The sequence below is a fragment of the Pteropus alecto genome, unplaced genomic scaffold (genome assembly GCF_000325575.1).
Source record: "Pteropus alecto unplaced genomic scaffold, ASM32557v1 scaffold50, whole genome shotgun sequence".
In the NCBI taxonomy this organism is placed as follows: Eukaryota; Metazoa; Chordata; class Mammalia; order Chiroptera; family Pteropodidae; genus Pteropus; species Pteropus alecto.
In genome coordinates, this window is record NW_006431918.1 from 14,806,773 (window position 1) to 14,826,743 (window position 19,971).

General features: G+C 35.6%; 1 protein-coding gene across 3 annotated transcripts in view; it reads right to left on the bottom strand.

Annotated features, from left to right (window-relative positions):
• Positions 1-19,971, bottom strand: part of GALNT7 (polypeptide N-acetylgalactosaminyltransferase 7) — a 116,779-nt gene that overhangs the window by 70,201 nt on the left and 26,607 nt on the right. The gene's annotated exons all lie outside the window — the stretch shown is intronic.

Below are 19,971 nucleotides of genomic sequence, written 5' to 3' on the forward strand. Positions count from 1 at the left end.
TAAACTGATATGTATCCTTGAGATTTTTAAAATACAAAAACCTAAATATATTCTTTATAATCACTGCTAATTTCAGTAAGTTCATTTCAATAAAAATTTCCTTTATTTTCAAACCAATACAATGCTATTAACCAGAATTTGTAATAAAATACTTCAGAAAGGACTAGCAATAAAATAGTTCAGTAATAAAATAGTTCAGAAAGGGCTAAACTTCTGAAACTACTAAATTTCCAATTATTAGTACTTCAAAAAGTAGTAATAACTTACTATGAGGCCCACTAGCCTAGGTGAATATCAGGCTGTAGGAAAATGTAATATACCTTAGAGTGGTATATTCATGTCATGTGATTTTATTTTTACAGAGAAAAAGAGAAAGCAGTTATTTTCAGTTAGTCACTTTGGCACATAAGAACATTAAACTGAGCTGCTAGGATTGCTATTCTGATTTCACAGAAACATGGAATGGTTTTCAAAAATCTATTTGTCTGCCACTGACAAATATGAAGTAAACAAAACATGGTTTCTCAAGCTGACACTAAGAAAGAGTCGCCACCACTCCCACAGCCCGAGGCACCTCGGTTTCCCTGAAGGGCATCCTTGGTTGTGATGGCATGTCAGTCTTACCAAGATCACATTCTCAACAAATTTCTCACACGTCTACTTGAGCCCATGCTTGCTGCTAGGCTTCTAGAAAGCTAAAAGACAGGATGATCTCAAGAAATAAACTCTCTTTTTATAAACATCCATCAGTGGTTCTTAATCTTCTTAGGGTGACAAAGATTTTGGACCTTCTCCTAGTGGGGGAAAAAAAGTCCAAACAGTCGGTAAAGTTCTTTGTACAACCATCTGCCTTTGTGTATAAAAATCTTTAAAAGCATTCATTCCTTCTGATTACAAAATTTTGGAACTGGGAGCATATTCTAGGGAGATCATTCTAATTAAGAAAAGACATTATGCAAAAATGTTCACTACAGTATATACCAGCAAATATACTAGAAACAAACAAACTGTCTGTAATGAGAGAATAATCAAGAAAATTAAGCTGTACTTAAACAACCGAATAGTACATAACTGTGAAAATGCTCAAGAAAAATAATTCTTGTGGAAAATCCTTATGATATAATGTTAGTTTTAAAAAAAGAGGATACATACAATGACTATACATATTGGTTACACCATATGATCTCAAATATGCAAAAAAGGCATAGACATGACCAGAAGGAAAGGAAGTTAAAAGCAGTATTTGTCTCTGGTGGTGAGATTTTAGATAACTTTTCTTATCTCATAGTTTTCCTCATTTCCTATGTTGAGCATACGTTTGTATAAAGTTTTTCAAAATTGTTAAGCTTCCTCTTAAACTTGTTTTAAAAATTATTTCCTGATCTTGGAAGCTAAGCAGGGTCAGGCCTGATTAGTACGTGGATGGGGAACCACCTAGGAAGATCAGGTGCTCTAGGCGTAAAAAGTAGAAAAAATAAGGGATTGTAAACTGACAAGGTCCTTGCAATCTGTGAGGTCAACCAAGGGTTGCCTTGCCTAAAATAATAATAATAATAATAAAATAAAATAAAAAATAAAAATTATTTATTGACCAAAAAAGTTGACCCATTAGAAAACAGTTTATATAATAACTGGAGATCTTTTTTTTTTCCCATAAAGAAGTTCTACATCACAATAAGTTATAAAGTTTGTTGATTGCCAGAGGTCACGGTACATAATTTAATGATAAAACAAAGAGAGAATACATAACAAGAATAGTTAAGGAAAGGGCTCAGAAAAATAATACCTATGACCACAAATGGATTAAGCTGAAGGTTCACACACAAGACACAGCTAGAAATATTTTTCATTTGAGGACATAACCAAACTTTAGGTAACATTAAAAATCAAAAACAAAACAAAAACACCCAGCTTTACTAATTTTCTTTAAAAGCACAAAAAACAGAATGCAGTGGATTCACTAATTAATCACTTAATCATCAATTATCAATCACTTTAAAGCAAAGTGTCACAATTTTCTAAAATGAGACATTCACGAGGTGGAAGCCTACACCCTGCACTGCCCAGTGCTTCATGTGAAGATGTATACGTCTTTCTTAAAAAAGAACGCCTTTATTACACTTTGTTCGCTAATGATCTCTCCCACTTACACCCGCTCCCAGTTCATCTTCAAGATACTTCTTTAAAAGGAGTTAAATTTAAAAAATAAATTAATTAAGTTTAAAAAAGTAAAGCGGCTAAATTAAAAGTCCTCATCTTGATTTCTCTTCAAAGCAGTAGATATACATGGTAAACTGAAAGAAGGAATTAAAAGGAATGGCTAGATTTTTAGCATTAATTTTGAGGTCATTTTTTTATTATATTGTCTTTTAACTACACATTAAAGTATATTTAACACGTGCATAATTTTGAAGCATTTAATTTCTAGTTTAGAAATTATTGTAAAGCAAAGAAATTATGTTTCTGGGTGTCCAAATTCAGTGCACTGAGAAGTGATTAAGTTTTAAAGACCATAAAAAAATATATTGAAAGTATTTCAGAGCTTCCAATAAAAATGAACACCAAGGGAAACCTCTAAAGCAAGAAGATAACAAGCAGTACATTAGCAGCATATAAGCCTGACCTAATTCATATTAAAAAATCAGGTATTTCTTTTGCTGAGAGGCCTCACTTCCCCACCCAAGGAAGGACATATAGCAGGAGGAGGTATGCGGCAGGCAGCTGTTAGTGACACTGTATTTCAGCCCTTGCATCCGCAGGTCCAAATGAACAAGTGGAAGTGGATCTCTGAACCAGAGGTAACAGAGCAGGCAGCCCTTCTGCCTCTAACTTCGTACAGAGGACAGGCTATTGTAACAGATGGGGAGGGCACTAAAAAAGCAAGCACCATTCTTCATCAGAAATCATGGGATGAAGGATGGATGTTGAGTGTGCAAAGAGTGTTCAGTGGTTCCTGGAACTGATTTAAAGAAGTGTTGAGGCTAGGATGGGTTTTGTTTTGTTTTTTAAGGATGATTCTCACTGTGAGAAAAATTATATTACTAGTGCCAAAAAGATCCAGAGCCAGAAACTAGGAGTCTGGTGCTTTGACCTTAGTTGCAATTTTATTTAAAACACTGATGGAGGTCAATGATAGAAGGGGATCGATCTCAGCTCTAAGATAGGAGTCAGGAATTCTAGTTTCCAGTCATGTCTTCCACTACTTAGCTACATTATCTCAGGTAAATCACAGTTACCTCACGGTAAAATGAAGGAAGTGATCAGTGTCCAACCTCACAGAGCTGTAAAGAGGCTCAAATGAGATAACGCCTGCCAGAGCGGGTTACCTAAAAGTCCTATTTAAATGTAGTAGATTAAGAAGGGGTAGAAGTAGTTTAAAATTTCTAAAGAGGTGTTCGGCATGCAAAATTTTTAACTGTTTCATATCCAAAGTTAAAAAAAAAACCCCGATTTTTAAACAAATCAATACCAAACGTAAGTATGAAGTATAGATTATTACAATAATGTTGAGATCTTCTCTGTGAAACAAACGCTCCATCCATGCAAGCATCCGTTGAGGGACTGCTAAGCATTTGTTGATGCTGGAAAACAGACTGACTGCAGAAGAGTGTTACGGATTCATAGGAGGGAGGCACAGAAGTTAAAGGGCAGCGTTCAGAAACTTTGAAGCAATCTGAAAGCTTAGTTTTATGTCCTCTGAACATAATTAGGGCTTGTATTTTGTAAGTGTTTAAATTTTTCATTCTTCTATTAATTCACAAGTATTGACTTGTGACTAGATAGGAATGAAAAACTAAACAAAAATCAAATGTGGTGCTTCAGCACAGATAGTTTGAGGACTGGTATATAAAATGATGAAAACAAAGTATCTGGCCCTTTAAGGACATGCTAAAATTTAAGTATATCTCTCACTAGATCAATCTTTTTGACCAGCAGCAATTAAAGAGTGAGTAGAGTTAAATTAATCTGAATGACATACCATTGAGGTAACTGGAATTAATTAATATCTTTGCCTATATAATAAAATCTGATGTGACAGCAAAACTTGCCAATATCTGAGTCAGAGATGGACTTTAATACTGGTATCTGCCTTTCACTTTTTTCAAACAAAGTTAAAATAGTCAATTTAATAACTATTTAATAGTTAATACTACTGAATTATTATTAAAATATTAAAGTTCTCAATAAATATAATGCTAAAGAATCTCCCAGGTCTGAATCTAGTAACTGCTATTTTAGAATGCAGTTTTGTTATCTCTGTTGGTGGTTCTATAACTTCAATTAGTCTCTGTAAAAAATACCCTCCTCAATTAAAAAAATGGGCTAAAGACCTTAACAGGCACCTCACCAAAGAAGATACATAGATGGCAAATGAAAGCACATGAAAAGATACTCCACATCATATGTCATCAGGGAAATGCAAATTAAAACAAAGAGATACCACTACACACCTATTAGAATGATCAGAATCCAAAACACTGACACCACCAAAGGCTGGTCAGGATATGGAATAATGGAAACTCTCATTCATTGCTGGTGGGAATGCAAAATGGTACAGCCACTTTGGAAGACAGTTTGGCAGGTTTTTACAAAACTAAACATATTCTTACCCTATGATCCAAGAATCATACTCCTTGGTATTTACTCAGAGCAGCTAAAAACTTACATCTACACAAAACTCTGTGCATAGATATTTATAGAAGCTATATTTATAATAACTGCCAAATCTTGGAAGCAACCAAGATGCCCTTCATAAGTGAAAGGATAAATAAACTATGGTATATCTAGACAACGGAATATTACTCAGCATTAAAGAGAAATTAGCTATCAAGCTGTGAAAGGACTTGGAGGAATCTTAAATGCAGATTACTAAGTGAAAGTGGCCAGTTGGAAAAGGCTATATACTTTATGATTCTAACAATATGACATTTTGGAAAAGGCAAAACCACAGGGACAGTGAAAAGGTCAGAGGTTGCCAGGGTGGAGAAAGGGATGAATAAGTGGAACACAGAGGATTTTTAGGGCAGAATTTTATAAATCATGTAAATATCATATAAACATTTTATATGATATTTTATGCTGGTAGACAGGTATCATTATACATTTGTCCAAACCCACAGAATGTATAACACCGAGAGTGAACCCTAATGTAAACAAACTATGGATTTGGGGTGATAATGATGTGTCACTATAGGTTCATCGACTGCAACAAATGTCCCACTCTGGTGAGGAATGTTCATAATGCGGGAGGCCGTGCATGTGTGGGGTCATGGGAGATGTGGGAAATCTCTGTACCTTTTTCTCAATTTTACTATGAACCTAAAACTGCTCTTAAGATATAGTCTTTAAAAAAAACTTGTAATTTTATGGCATATATTAATTAGCCTCTCACCAAAGGATTATGTCTCTGTACTAATTCTCTATTTGAAAAGTTTAGCTCAATATTGGTTGCTCTGTTACTTTATTCATGTTGACTTTTATTTCCGGGCTGGAGAATAACTCCATAAAGAAAAAGACTATTCCTGGTTTTTTTTACTGCTATATACCCAGGACCTAGTAGATCTGCAGGAAAACAGATGTTGATGAAAAGAATTAAAAATAAAACAACCAAAATGACCAAGCATTTGAAAGGTGGCGGCTCCTTAGGGGAGTGACCATGACTCATTCATCTTTGCCCACTGAGCATTTAGCACAGTGCTAGAAACAGCAGGGGTCAGTGTATGCTTGTTGGATAAAATGACTGACTGACTGACTGAATGAATGAATGAATGAACAGGAGCACTGGGCAACAGCCACAATTTAAAAGTACACATATGCTTTTCACTCTTTACTTAAAATATTTTAATATTTACGATGAACTCAGAGCAGAAATTTTATTTTACTATTATTATTTGTACTGACTCCTATCAATCCTCTTACATCAATACAATGTGACTAGTAATGCTCAAACTAAAAGAAACAGGAAATCTAAGTGGCTGAGAGACTTGCCTAAGTTGCTCTTTTTTAGAGCACACGTGTATAGAATTTCCTTCAAATAGCCAGCCATTAACACGCGCGCACACACACACCACACACCACACACCACACACCACACACTCCATCACCCTTCTCGATGGCCACTGATGGATTTTATTCTTATAGCAAAAGAAACAAAAAATATTCACGGAGAATTTTTGGTAATTTGATACTATGGTGTTCTCCATTAAAAAAAAACAACTCTCAAATTTAGGATAAAGCTTTTTAGTTTTCAGAAAACCTTTCTCACGTTTATTCTGTTAGAGAAGTGGTAAGAATAAAATTACTCACCCAACTCCCAATTTCCAACAATCACTTCTAAGCCTGCAGCAATTGAATAAGATTCATTTTTTTAAATATCAGAAGCCATATTTCATTCACAAATGAAATAACGTCTAATCTACAGAAGACATCTATGCTAAGATTTGAGCATAAACCAGAATCTGTAATCTATCTTTATTGTCATTTAAACTTTTTAAGAAATTCTGCCAAGCCCGATGAATAGCATAAGGTATTGGAATTTAATTTGTCTTCCTGCCCTGTCTCCAGAAGCCAGGAGAAAATTTAATGAAGTGATTCAGTCAGAGAAATTAAGGTTATTATGAAATTTAATCAGAGAACTCTCTGGAGCCTGATGGTTTTACAATGGTATTTTATAAACAACTGTCACCACCCTTAGCATTTTTTTCGCCTTTAAGACAGAGCATTTAATATTAAGGACAATTTTCTAGTTGCAAGTTTATCAGCAAAATCCTTAGTGACAAAATGAAATCAGGCTGCAAAATATCTGTGCATCATCAAATCTGCACAGAAGTTCAATGTGTATTAAATTTCATTCTCACTGTGGGTCTTGAAGTACATATGGATAAATATGGGTATGAAGGTTTAAGAAAAAATACAAATAGCAAAAAACCTATTTTTTAGGCAAGGAAATGTGGAAGATTCTAACACCTGAATCTTTGGGCAACTTAAATAAAAAAGCTATGCTGTTTTTCTTTTGTAGAAAATTGTTTTAAAAAGCACAACCTAAAACATGCTTTTCCCCTCAACCTTTCGCTTTTGTACATGCCAGGTTATTAGTAGGGCAAATTAATGGACTATTGCCACAAGAAATAAAAATTATACATATATATATATACACATATATATATGTTTTTGGATGTACAGAATGCTTCATTTATTTAGATTCTACTGATTTGAAATTGTTGATTAGTTATAAGTTTTAAGTCTAACTTTGCACTTTTTATAAAGTGTTTGCTAACATACATCAGTGGTTGAAAGACTATTATAGGAAGGAAAAGTTAACATATTGAACCATCTTACATAGAAATGACATATGGACATCACTCTCAGTAATCATTAAAACCAGTCTCAAAGAACTAAATGTTCGTAAAAGTGCAGTTGATATTGTCTAGCCCAATCCTAATCACTACAATACAATTGTTTCAAAATAATTGTCATAAAGAACTGCAGTTTTTATATGGTTCTATAATTCTAACATTTCATTAACTAGAAATGAGCTCCTTAGTTAACTCGAAAAAATAAAGTTTTACTGTATCACATACCTGAAGAAGTCTTGAGATTGGCACCCTATCGATGACGGTTAAACCCAAAGCACTATTAAATTTTCTATAATTAAATGACCTTGCTTCCTGAATCTATTTCATTTTCATGTAATTTTATCCTTCTCATAAATGAAGACTTAGGCGTGTTTGAATTTTATGCCTTTGTAAGATCGTCCAGAGAAATAAGAGTCACACAAGTTTTCTTTTTTCTTTTTTTTGGGGGGTGGGGGAGGGTTGTTTTGTTTTTGTTTTAAATATATGATCCTATCTTTACAGGTAGACAATGATACTAATATCCCTGTTGCTAGAATTGTAATCGCAGTCCTAAGACCAACTCTCGAACTTGGTTTAGGAGCCCTAGGGTTGGATGCCCAAGAGATTATCAGAAAGCTCCTTGGAAGGACTTTGAGCCCACTGAGGTTCCACATCCAGGACTTCTCAGGTGTTGAGTCGGCAGGGGGCCATCCCCCAGCTAGTATCTCTGATCTTTACTCAATTCAGTTCCCCTAGGACCCAAGGGTATTAAAAACAGAAAAAAAGAGATTTCGGGGGGCTAATTTAAAACCTCTTGTATAGTTAGTTAGATTTGCTCCTTCAACTAATCTTCTTTGTACACCCACCATGTCCCTGGCAGACTTAGCTCTGGATGTAACAGAGATAAAAGTCATAGCATCTGCCTTCTAGGAGCTTAGATTAGGGTGGGGAGAAAGAAGCAGGCAATTATGATAGGGTTACAAGAAGAAATGAGTCCACGTGTCCAAACCACAACTTGGCTACACTGACTGGCATCTGGCCATCACCGAGGCAGCCAGTGTTTTCCTGAAGTACGACCATGGGCTACATGCCAGGATGTGCTGGTACTGCCTCTGGTATTAGAGAGGTGTTGAATAACATTTTGGAAAATGCTGTCCAACTACTGGGGCTGGAAGAAATGTAATGAAAAAAAAAATCCATAAAGCTGTAAGTTTGGGAGCAAATGAAAGGCACGGGCAATTACTTGATTTGGTCAAGGCATTCTACACTCTCAGCTGCCAAGTGCCAGTAATCTGATCTATCTACCGGTCTAGAGAACCTGACTTGGATTCTTGGTTGGAATGGTTCTCCTGAGAGTATACATAATGTGTACAAGTACCAGGCATGTCACTTTTCCTGAGGGTTCATCTGAGTCTCTCTGTCCTTTTTCTGTTTGAAAAATTTTTAAAATCGAGTGTTTTCTTACTGCCCTCAGTCCCCTGTAGACTCGATTTAATCACACTGAGATCTTGCTCTTTCTCTTGGAACACATTTTGTGTCCCAAGAGGCAGGCTAGTTAGAGGTAAGCCTGAAGCTACTATAACCTTACAGAGAGATCTGGGTCAAACCACAGGTTAATGACTTCTCAAAATAAAGCTTCTTAGGTTATCAAAACCCAAAGGCTGAAATACTTATCACAACGCGGACTCTGAAGAGTTTTACCTGCCTTTTAGACTGAACTTTATTGTTTAAAGAAAACACTTGAACTTCAATTAAAACATTAAGATTAAAAGATATAGTCTAATGATCATATCTTATATTATGTCTTTGAAAAAAAAAATAACATTGGGTTGTATGTTATTTTCAGAGGTATCCTAATCTTTTCTGCTAACCAGAGATTATTTGAGCTTTACCAAATTTGCCTGGAGCAAGAGAAAAGCCCCTCTATTAACTTTATGAAGTCAAATATACAACACTAGTAACATGCAGGGGTCACCATGTAACACACAGTGGAAGAATCCATTTCAACTTATCTAAAAGCCATCAGCCTACAATCAAAGTTGCTATAAAAAATTATGAAGAATCCTATTTAGTAATAACAGAAAAGCATGTTCATGTAATTCATTTATGGAGAAAGATTTTTACAGCTAAAGTCGGTAAAAACAACTAGATCGATGTGCTATGTGCTTATCAGTGTTTTAATATTTATTGGAACAGCTGTAATTTACTCTTAACTTCATATGACAATTTTATTACAAATTTTCTGGTTGGCAAATTTTCAAAAACTACTAAGAAATAGTAATTACAAAATTATAGTTGTCAAATTATAATTTTCAGGATATGTGCAAACAGGCTCCTTCGATTGTAAAGTGTAGAACATAATAAAAATATTAATCTGGAACTCTTCTAAAACAATGTATGATTATTTCATATTTGTCTATCACAGCTCAATTGTTTTACAGACTACTGCTCACTGCCTGACCAGTTTTACAAACATTGCCAGAGAAATCATAACTCTTTTTCTTGCTAGCTTTCAGCCTAGTCGTCCTTAACATTCTCAGATAGCAATTGCTTAGCTTCTAACTCCCTCCCTCTGGTTTATGGAGCAGTTAATATGTAGTGAAAGCTGAATAGCACATGGGGTTGAGGATCAGTTTATCAGTTTTAATTCTGCAATAAAAACACTCTGTAGCATACAAAGAAAAATGCCACTAGATAGGAAGAAAATGTAAAAAAAATTTTCTTGTTTAGATTAAAGATCTTGAATACTAAGAATACATCAGAGCATTCCAAGTAAGGAGGCTTCTGTTTATTATTTGGTCAATTTAAAATTATTAGTACATATGTTTTCTCAAATATTTAATATATTAGAAGTCAAAGTAACCCATACTTCCCAGTGCATTATATATATTATATATAATATGTATATGATTAGATACATTTACCCAAAGAGGACTTTTCCTGATGTAATCAAGTATATTGAAAGGGAACCACAGGGTTGTAGTTCCAAGTTTTAGTATTTTCTGTAAAAGTTATGCTAAAATTTTGACTATTTTATTCGGTGATAAGAAACCTATCTTTGAAGAAATAATCATTCTCTGTTTAATGCCCAATGGTAGATAGAATTAAATACTAATGGAACTTGAAAACATTGAAGTCATGCTGCTATTGTCTTTATACTATTGTATTTATAAATTCAATAGATGGATCTCAAAATATCTTTAATCATTTTGTTATAGCCAATTACATCTTAATATGCTATTATATTCCAACAACAAAAAAAAGTCACGATAGCCAAAGAAGTCAGTGACATGAGTCAGAAGATGGTGACTGACCAGAAGGGATCTCTGCGTGACCTGGAATTAATCCCTTGATCTCTCTGGATCTCAGTCTTAGTTTTTCACTTGTAAAAAAAGAATCTCAGGCAAAACTGTGAAGACTGTAAAAAGATCAGTAGTTGCCCTGGGTGGAGGAGGTGAAAATAGGTGGAACACAGAGGATTTTTAGGGTATTGGAAATACTCTGTATGCTACTATCATGATAGATACATGTCATTATATATTTATCCAAAGCTGTAGAATGTGTGACACCAAGATTGAAGCCTAATGTAAACTATGGACTTTAGGTGATACGGTATGTCAGTGTAAGTTGTAACAAATGCACCAGTTTTGTGGGTGGGGCATGTTGATAATGGGGGGAGGAGGTGCATCTGTGGGGGCGGGGTAAGTACGAGAAATCTCTGTACCTTCTTCTCAATTTTGCCCTGAACCTAAAACTACTCTAAAACAATAGTCTTAAAAAAAAGAATTTAGATAATCTAAACTCAAGATTCTTTCAACTGGGAGCCATACAACTATCCCCGTTACCGTTAAAAATCTGTTTAAATAGTCTGAAACTTTAAAATGCTTTTTAAAAGTTTAGTAGTTATTTGTAGGGCACTATAGATACCATTATTTTATTTAATAGGCCTTGTTAACTGCTTGGAATTTCTGTAGACCTAAGCCAATTTTTAATAAGGATAGCAATTAAAGAACCATGAAATACTTAATTGTTAAATTCACTTGCCTTAAATAAAACTGTTTCATAATCTTTTAAGTTTAGTCACTTTATACAAAATAAGTGTTAAAAAGCAAACATTTTTCTCCATATCCTCAACTCGTCTAAAATAATCCTGGCATTACCTTTGGATGACCTCTCTGAAATTTATTATCTTTCAGTGCAGTACGTATGCTGCCCTTGTCGGCTGTATGTGAAAGAGAGAAGAAAGCTGCTGTGATTCACCCTATAAAGAATCCCCATAAAATTACAGAGTAGTCAACCATACTGCCTGCTGATATCTGGCAGTCTTTTCATTAGTTTAAAGATAAGAATATTAACCTGAAAACTCAAGAGTTGAATGTATTTTCCACACTTTGAAAATTGATAGGCTGAAGAACTTTTATGCTAGGTCATGATGTCCAGAGATACATTAAAATAATTACAATAGACCAGGTTGCAATTTTCATACAGATTTTTTAAAGCAGTTTCAAAATAGCCTAAAACGTTATAGATTAATGCTGATATCTAAAAGACATCAAGAGAATGGAAGTACATATAAAATCCACACAGGCATGCCCATCACAATGAAACTTCAATTAACAAGAGTATTTAGATAATGTATATGTGTGTGCACGCTCTTGCATGCCATGCATACCATTATGGTATTTTACACATTTAATTTCCAGGTAATCTAAAGTTTGGTCTGAAAATCCCTTTTGTTGCTAGTTCCTTTGTGGTTATTGAAATCTATGTGCAATATTAGTATGCTTTTTTATCCAGTATGTTAGCAATGACGAGAAGCGTGATATAGCAAAAGGATTCCAGATTTGCTAATTGGAGAATTCAGATCTCTATCATTATTCTCCATTACTGGATATGTTTAGTCACAAGTAAAAAAAAAAACAAAAACAAAAACAAAAAACAAAAAAAAATTGAACTAGGTCAGTGGTTTTTAATTAAAGGCACTAGTCAGAATTACCTATGCATCTTTTTCAAAACACACATGCCCAGGCTCACATACACAGATTTTTACTTCAGAAGGGGAGATTCAGACAGGAATGTATATTTTGAAAAAGTTTCCAGGTGGTTCTAGACAAGCATTCCTAGAATAAAGAACTCCTAGAAATGGTTATTTTCAATACAAGAACAATGTAAAATAATTCAAAATCTAGAATTAAGATGACCTCACAGGTGGCTACTGAACGCCTGAAATGTGACTAGTCCAAATTGAGGTGTGCTCTAAGTATAAAATACATACCAAAGAAAGCAAAAAATTTAAAATATTTCAATATTTTTTATATTGACTATATGAGATATATCACTTTAGTTACATTGGGTTAAATGTGTTAAAATTAATTCACCTGAGTTTTTAAAACTTTTTAATGTAGCTATTAGAAATTTTAAATGATATATGTGACCTGCATTTATTTTTCTGTTGGATAGCACCAGAATAGAATTTCAATAAAGTATCTTCTACAGAATATATTAATTTTTAACATTTTAATTTTTGTTGAAGAATTAAAAAGGACAGAACTAATAGAGCAAATATAAAAGGAAAAAAGTATGAGTGAGTTTCTGCTCTCCTTAGCTTCTGATAGAGATTTGTGCAAAAGTGGCCGGTTTTCATTTTGCTGTAAGTATGTTTATTTAAGAGTCAATGAAGGTGAGTTTCCGATGGTTGAAATCCTATCTACCTCAAACACAGGCTCCATGCCCAGAGACTCCAAAGCACAGATTTCCTGGCATCCTTCCTGCCAGGAAGCAAGTACTCATTCTTCTGGCTAGAATGAGACATGTTTATGCTGCAATGTTTCTGGGTAAGTATAATTAAATAAGTATTTCTCGCATTGCTAGGTGTCTAGCTCCGCCTGAACAGAGAGGTCAAGAACTTTCTGGGCCGACACCCTGGGAGGGAAGGCCAAGGATTGGTTGGCAGATGGGGTGGAAAAGGAACCTACTGAAATGGCCTCAAGGTCATCTACACATTCCTGAGAGAGGCAGTGATGGGGAGATTGCCAGAGATAGTTAGGGCAGATTAGGTGCTGGAAGATCCTGAAGGTACCAGGTAGTGAAAACACACCTGCAGTGTTGATAATGAAATGTGGCGTAAGTGACCACTTTCCTTTTGGCTCCAGACTGCCACACAAAAATGTCAGTGAAGGTGAATATTCACAGAATCAGAGAGGGTTAGAGTTACTGGCAATGCACTGCATTTTTCAATCCTAGTCTTGAGAGTGAGTGAGAACAAAACCTAGGTGGAACAGGGAACTAGTGTAACACGGAAGTTCTACCTCTCCCACCCAGCTGGAAAAAAATATATTGAAGAAGAGCTAAGAGATGGGCTCTCCGCTGAGACCCCATTCGAAATGTGTAATAATACAGAGAACTTTACTTTTTGCCAAAGAGAAGAGAGAACACAACATCAGCTAAGAATATTCTGAAAAAGAATAATGATGGGCAGTGGGGGAGAGACTTGCCCTTCAGATATTAAAATGAATTCTGAAATCATAACGATTAAAAGTTTGAAACCAGTATAGGTAAGTGACAGATTAATGAAACAAAGTTCAGAAACAGACACAAATATATGTAAGAATTTATTATTTAATAAAAGATGTTACTTCAAATTTTTGAATTATTTAAAAAATGATATTGGAACAACTGGTTGACCATTTAGACAAAAAGATCTCTAAATTATTCCACCCACCAAAATAAATTCTGAAAATTAATAAAGATTTACATGTAAGAAAGAATTGATAAAGAACAATATCTTAAAGAACGGCTTTCTAAACCTGGCACCAAAGGTAGAAGATAAAATAAATCATTTGTAGGTTTGATTACGGAAAATTTTTTTTAAATTCTATACACCCAAAGCCACCATAAGGTTAGTTCCAGATGGCAGGCTAGGCACATTTCCCTTTCATCTTCCTGAGAACCCACTTAAAAGACAGAGATACAAGGAGGATAACCTGAAACAGAGAGGAAGGCAGAGAGCAGAAAGGGGTTTTCCTGGAAGGCAGGAAGCAGATGAGAGTGGGTAGGGAGAGGAACCAGGATGAAGAGCTGCAGTGGAGATGGACGCTGGTCCTGTGTAGATGACAGGGGAGAGGGAAGCTTCTGGAAGAGCTCTAGGCTCAGCATCCCCAGGTGTAGATGGGCAAAAGAGAGAAAAGGGGCAGAAAGGGTAAAGGTGCTAATATTCTTATTTTATAAAGTGGGGAGTCAAGAGATGCTGTTGAATGGTAATGAAATAAAGCATTAGGTGCATTATTTCAAGTCATAAAAGTAAACAAGAGAACTTTTTAAAAAATTTAACTATTAGTAGAATGAAAGGTGAACAGAAAAGGGTAGGCCAAATTTACATCTTTTATATCAAGGGATAAATAGAAAATTTTTATTGTCAAATCAATCGGAAGAATTACCTATTTCTAAACTACAGCATAGACTGTAGTTTTTCTTTTTTGGCCTTTTAAATCTTCTTTAACCACAAATAACAATTTAAAATACCACAAATAAAAGACAAAAAACTGAGGGAAATATTCGTAATGTATATGGCAACCCAAGTATTAATATTCTTAAATCTCAGCTCCCTCATCTCTTATAAATCAATAGGAAAAAATAAACACATCGATGAAAAAAATGGAAAAAAACTATCAATTGACAAAATAATATTCATATGGTCAATAAGTAAATAAAAAAGATGCTCGACTTCACTAGTAATTTAAAAATACAAATTGAAAACAATTAGATTCCATTTTTTACCTGTAAAATTGACAAAATCTGAAACAGTATCTAGTGTCAGTGAGGTTTTCAGTTACTGCTAGGAGCATAAACTTATAGAACCTTTCCAAAAGGCAAATGACTTATTAGAATTTTACATATCCTTTGACCCAACAATTAAAATTCTAGATACTCAGTCTAAGGAAATCATGAGGCTTAGATGGTGGGGGGAACCTGGTTACTCCTCTCATGTACATACATTACTTTAAAAATAAAAAAAGAAACCAGGAAGAAAGGGGGGAAATATGGTCATTAAAAAGGTGCACAAAGAATTAGTTATTGCTCATCACAAAACTGTTTACAACGGCAGAGATGAGAAACAACCTAAACAGAGGTTTTGCTTAACAATCTCAGTACTAAGTGATGTAGAAAGTATCTAATGATACGGGAGGTAGTTTTAAGAGAAAAAGTCAGACTGCTAAACTATAGGTATAAAGTTAGCCCTCTCTTTTAAAACAAAAGGTATTTATGTAGTCAATGTGAAAAATAAAGATAGATGTGGGAAAATGTTGGGAGTAATATATACCAAAATGTATCAGGTTATCTTGGGTCATAATTCTTATTTCATTCATTTTTGTATTTTCTACAAAAATTTACTAGTTTTGAATTAAGAAAAAATATTTATAACGGCGCACTCTCATGGCAGGGTCACTGACATTTTAGGGTAACACATACATGGACAGCTGCAGTGACAAGGGCAACAGGTCTTTATTTTTTTGGAGAAAATTCTAGAGCCCACTACATAGTCCCAGGTACTGAAAACAGTTACAATTGGGACAGCTATGAGGAAGATGATGAGGAAAGGGTGAATGATCACATTCCAGACTCAAGTCAACATGTGAAGCAAGACAGACAAAGATGGCCGACGTGGAGTCCACTTACTGGAGAGTAAACCGCAGCGGATAGGAACAGGAATGGCAGTGGAGAAGCTGGTGATGGCCTAAGTGATGGACAGGCAAGCGTCCTCTTCCACAGACAGCCCCGGTAGCAATAGCAGCAGTTTCCAAAGACAGCAGCAGCCAGAGGCAGGGTCACATCTCGGCTACAAGCCAAGTTTTCTAAACCCAGGACCACTCTAGTGGGAGGAAGACTTTGGATGGGGCACTAAGGACACTCTCTTCCTAGGCCCCCACATCAACCTCCAGGGGAGAGTGCCCACTGTTGGGATATGAGAACAATTCCCCCTTATCCTTCAGTGTTCCTTTCTACTTCTCATTTCTCAGAAAATAAGAGAGAGAGAAAACCCCTGAAGAACCGAAAACCCAGTTTGAGAGTCCAGACTCACACAGTGACCTCAGTTTGAGACTTGGCTGTACAACTTCACAGTCTATGCTTGGCAAGAGATTTAACCTTTCTGAGCCTCAGTTTCTTCCTCTGTAAATCTGAGATAATAATAGTACCTATCCTTCAAGGGGACGCTGTGAAATGAAAACACGCTCCTAGTAGCTTTTATATAAAAGCTCCTATATAGCTTTTATTAGGAAATACCAGACACTATCTAATCAAGGGTCAGAATATGTGCTGTCTATGGCCAGGAAAAGAAGAAATCTGAGAGCTGCAATGAGCAGGCAAGGCTTCCTGAAGGAGGAAGAGGATTTGAACTAGACTTTGATAGCTAGATGAGGACTGAAAAGGCAGGACCGAAAAGTGAAGAGGGTAAGCCAAGAAAAGGCAACTAACTGCACGATCAAAGGCAGGAAGGGACGCCGTCCCTCTTTAAGTGACCTCTCAGGCTCTAGCCTCTGCAGACCTACACCAGGAATCAACGCAGAGGCTCTCCTTCCTCCAGTGTCCACCAAGCTCAGGGAGAAGTTGGAGGCAGTGGTTTCTGACTTCTGGAATGTCAGATGCAGGGCTGGACCCACAACGATCTGCGCTTCTCTTTCAGAGAACTCCCATTCACCCTGGACGTCTCCGTAGCCATACAACGTGGAGGACGAAGCAGGAAAAGCACTGGAAATAGCATTTGCTTCTCAAGTTTCCAGAAATACAGAAGTGTTGCCCTTTAGCAAAATAAAAACAATTGATATCATACAATATCAATATTGCTCTGAAATAGCAGTAATCATGATCAGAAAGAAAAAAAATCGATGAATATTATGAATTTGAAAATTAGACTTCCTAGTAAACAAATCATAAGGATAGGATCTGCTGTGTTTTCTTTTATAAAGATTTCCCTCTCTTTAGAAGTATAAGACCAGGCATCCATTTACAACAAGACTATCACTGTTCTCAAACTTCAAAAGCCATTAAGGGACATAGAAAGTTCTCTGCCTTCCTATTAAGGAAAGGCCGCAAAATGGCATCCTAACAGATGTTGACAAAAAGGTGTCCGTAGGGTCTGGACAACCTGGTCCATGCATTACTAGAGGCTCGAAGCCAACTGACACGGAAGGTTGTGGGGCACAATCCGTAATTTCTAGAACAAGGTGCTTCTTCTAAGTTGTTGTCTCTAATATCGCTTGATCATCTGCCTGAATGGTGCTGGCAACTTCATTAAGTTAATACAATGTTAAACTGAATCTTATAGACTGAAATGACTTTCTAGTTCGGCTTAATATAGAAACAGAATATAACCTAGTTCTCTTTGCTCAAAATAGATTGTATTCCAGTCATACAAACAGCTGTGAACTCATTCAAAGCGCTTACATTTTTTTTCTCTATTTTTATCTGGATTCCATAAGGCAAGGTGCATTGGGAACAGCAAGTACTTTGCAATTAATCATATTTGGGTTTGTATTAATATCCGGCTCTTATATTTCCTACCTGTGTGACTTTGGCCAAGTTTGTAATGAGTTAATTCATTAATTTAATAAGTCTACCTAATACTAAAGAGGATATGAGATGGTTTATCTAAAAACATATTGTAAAAATAAAAAAATGTAAATATCAGGCAGAAAAGAGAAATGAAGGCAGGCATATTGGGGAGGGGGAAGATAAACACAAAATTCATTTTAAAAGGTATTAATTATATAGTTGCTAAAAGTAAAAAATTTGGCTCTGAAATTTAAAGACAATATAACAAAGTCAAAACAATAATTTTGTAAAACCATTAGGCAACACGTAATCTGAACTCATTTATTTGAGATGGATAATATCACAGATATTAAAGGTTAATCGTAAGTATTAAACTCTCTGTGGAAGCACCTAGTGCGATCTCTAGTACACAGTAGCTGTCCCATAAATGCTCTTTCTTTCCTTCCTCTTAAGCTTGTCTGTGATACATCTCTATTATAAGCTGAGGCTCAAAAGTGATATTTGAGACATGCTACTCTAATCCTTTCTCATTTAGAATACTACTTTTGTTTCACTAAAATAAAAAGCAACATTCAATACACTCTACAATAGAGAATTTCAGGATTGCGGAATCTTTGTACTAAAAAAAATGGAAATAACTGTATCCTACAGAATTGCTTTGACATTCTTTATGAGAACATATTCACCTCCCATTTCTTAGCATACTCGAAAGACCAGACAGGCATAAATAAAAAAAGAACAATAAAACTGCTATTACCAAGCCGTGGAGAATATATGCTATTCAAACTAGGATAACATAGTCTTCCACACGGAGTCCTAAAATAACATGTAGGAGGCTGTCAGCTTTCTGATATTAGTGTGTTAATCAGGATTCTCCAGAACAAAATAATATATCAAGAGAGATCTTCATATATTTTTTTCCTTTTTTAAGAGTAGAAACCTATAGATTTGGAAAAGTGATATCTAAGAACAAAGAGGTCTTAGAACATGGCAGCAAGTATGACACATTAGGATAACGAAAAATAGTTTTAAAGCAAATTAACCTGAATAGCTTTATTTCTGCCTTAAATAACCCAGGGGAAATCTCTGTAACGGAAGGACCTGATGTTTTTGTTTTCCTGGCGTTAGATGGTCGGGTTACAAAGGGTGAGTGACTTTCAGTGGAACGCAATTAGAAAGTACTGTGACACAAACGAGATGTGGCTTCTTCTATATCAAACGGAAGTACTGTGACACAAACGAGATATGGCTTCTTCTATATCAAACGGAATTTTAATAATTTCTTCAGCTTTGTAAAGATCTCTCATCTATCATAATGGTTAGGAAATGAGTTCTTTGGGTTTTTGATGTTTGCAGTAACTGAGACTTTCCTATTCCATATGTGGGTTGCCAATTTTCTAAGAATTAGAAATCGATAAAATGCTAAAACTGTTCCAGATTAATTTGAACTTCTGTTGATTCAGAAGGAACATAGTAAATCTTTTAGTGCCTTAAGATCACTTGGGATAATCCATTATTATTACATAACTATGATTCTCATCTAACCTAATCCTTCCAGCAAGTGGCTGACTGCAGAGTCTAATTTGGCCCATCCCATCCTCAATACTATTACCGCCTCTCTCTCCTTGCCCCAAACAGAAGACAACCAGACTTAAGACTTACAGGTCCTCAAAAACTTTGCAGGGGGACTTAAAAAGTTAACTTGGGTAGAAAACAGACGAAGCAAGTTTAATTGCCTTTGCTGGATAAGAAGAGTGCCTACATGGTAGGTGATGATGTGCAGGACTCCCATGGGCAAGCCCAGGTCCCACTAGGAGGGGATGAAGGATGTTCAGGCACCTGGGCTATGCCATGGCACTAGGCAGTCTTCTGTGATGAAGATGACAATGGTATCACCATTACCTTCTGATGATGGTGACGATGACCATACTGACAACTGTGATAGTAGTATCATACCAGCATCATCTATTTTCAGCAAGTGGTGCCTGTGTTCCAGGCACTGTTCTTAGTACTTTGCACATACTAACAATCCAATGAAAGATGCACAATCAGCCTCCCTAATATTCAGTCACAGAGGTTCAGTAAC